This window comes from Palaemon carinicauda, chromosome 6 (genome assembly GCF_036898095.1).
Source record: "Palaemon carinicauda isolate YSFRI2023 chromosome 6, ASM3689809v2, whole genome shotgun sequence".
NCBI lineage: Eukaryota > Metazoa > Arthropoda > Malacostraca > Decapoda > Palaemonidae > Palaemon > Palaemon carinicauda.
Window position 1 is genome coordinate 5,565,119 of NC_090730.1, and position 2,500 is coordinate 5,567,618.

The window sequence follows — 2,500 nt, forward strand, 5'->3', positions numbered from 1 at the left end:
TATATATATATATATATATATATATGTATATATATATACATACATACATATACCAAAGGCACTTCCCCCCAATTTTGGGGGGGTAGCCGACAACAACAAGAAACAAAACAAAAAGGGGACCTCTACTCTCTACGTTCCTCCAGCCTAACCAGGGACTCAGCCGGAGTTCAGCTGGTACTGCTAGGGTGCCACAGCCCAACCTCCCACATTTCCACCACAGATGAAGCTCATACTGCTGAGTCCCCTACTGCTGCTACCTCCGCGGTCATCTAAGGCACCGGAGGAAGCAGCAGGGCCTACCGGAACTGCGTCACAATCGCTCGCCATTCATTCCTATTTCTAGAACGCTCTCTTGCCTCTCTCACACCTATCCTCCTATCACTCAGAGCTTTCTTCACACCATCCATCCACCCAAACCTTGGCCTTCCTCTTGTACTTCTCCCATCAACTCTTGCATTCATCACCTTCTTTAGCAGACAGCCATTTTCCATTCTCTCAACATGGCCAAACCACCTCAACACATTCATATCCACTCTAGCCGCTAACTCATTTCTTACACCCGTTCTCACCCTCACCACTTCGTTCCTAACCCTATCTACACGAGATACACCAGCCATACTCTTCAGACACTTCATCTCAAACACATTCAATTTCTGTCTCTCCATCACTTTCATTCCCCACAACTCCGATCCATACATCACAGTTGGTACAATCACTTTCTCATATAGAACTCTCTTTACATTCATGCCCAATCCTCTATTTTTTACTACTCCCTTAACTGCCCCCAACACTTTGCAACCTTCATTCACTCTCTGACGTACATCTGCTTCCACTCCACCATTTGCTGCAACAACAGACCCCAAGTACTTAAACTGATCCACCCCCTCAAGTAACTCTCCATTCAACATGACATTCAACCTTGCACCACCTTCCCTTCTCGTACATCTCATAACCTTACTCTTACCCACATTAACTCTCAACTTCCTTCTCTCACACACCCTTCAAATTCTGTCACTAGTCGGTCAAGCTTCTCTTCTGTGTCTGCTACCAGTACAGTATCATCCGCAAACAACAACTGATTTACCTCCCATTCATGATCATTCTCGCCTACCAGTTTTAATCCTCGTCCAAGCACTCTAGCATTCACCTCTCTCACCACTCATCAACATACAAGTTAAACAACCACGGCGACATCACACATCCCTGTCTCAGCCCCACTCTCACCGGAAACCAATCGCTCACCTCATTTCCTATTCTAACACATGCTTTACTACCTGTGTAGAAACTTTTCACTGCTTGCAACAACCTTCCACCAACTCCATATAACCTCATCACATTCCACATTGCTTCCCTATCAACTCTATCATATGCTTTCTCCAGATCCATAAACGCAACATACACCTCCTTACCTTTTGCTAAATATTTCTCGCATATCTGCCTAACTGCAAAAATCTGATTCATACAACCCCTACCTCTTCTAAAACCACCCTGTACTTTCAAGATTGCATTCTCTGTTTTATCCTTAATCCTATTAATCAGTATTCTACCATACACTTTTCCAACTACACTCAACAAACTAATACCTCTTGAATTACAACACTCATGCACATCTCCCTTACCCTTATATAGTGGTACAATACATGCACAGACCCAATCTACTGGTACCATTGACAACACAAAACACACATTAAACAATCTCACCAACCATTCAAGTACAGTCACACCCCCTTCCTTCAACATCTCAGCTTTCACACCATCCATACCAGATGCTTTTCCTACTCTCGTTTCATCTAGTGCTCTCCTCACTTCCTCTATTGTAATCTCTCTCTCATTCTCATCTCCCATCACTGGCACCTCAACACCTGGAACCGCAATTATATCTGCCTCCCTATCATCCTCAACATTCAGCAAACTTTCAAAATATTCCGCCCACCTTTTCCTTGCCTCCTCTCCTTTTAACAACCTTCCATTTCCATCTTTCACTGTCTCTTCAATTCTTGTGCCGGCCTTCCTTACTCTCTTCACTTCTTTCCAAAACTTCTTCTTATTCTCTTCATATGACTGACCAGTCCCTGACCCCACCTCAGGTCAGCTGCCCTCTTTGCCTCACGTACCTTGCGCTTTACTTCCACCTTTTGCTCTCTATATTTTTCATACTTCTCTATACTATTACTCTGCAGCCATTCTTCAAAAGCCCTCTTTTTCTCTTCCACTTTTACCTTCACTCCTTCATTCCACCATTCACTGCCCTTCCTCATGCTGCCTCCAACAACCTTCTTGCCACATACATCACTTGCAATCCCAACAAAATATATGTATATACATACTGTACATACATACATACATACATATTTATTTATTTATTTATTCATATTTGAACCTATTTTTGTATCGAATATCCTCTGATTTCGCTTAGAGTTAGGGAGAGGGAGGGTTTGGAACTCTTGAAATATAGTGACCTCGGATAAATGGGATATGGTCAGTAGCATCCTTAAGAATA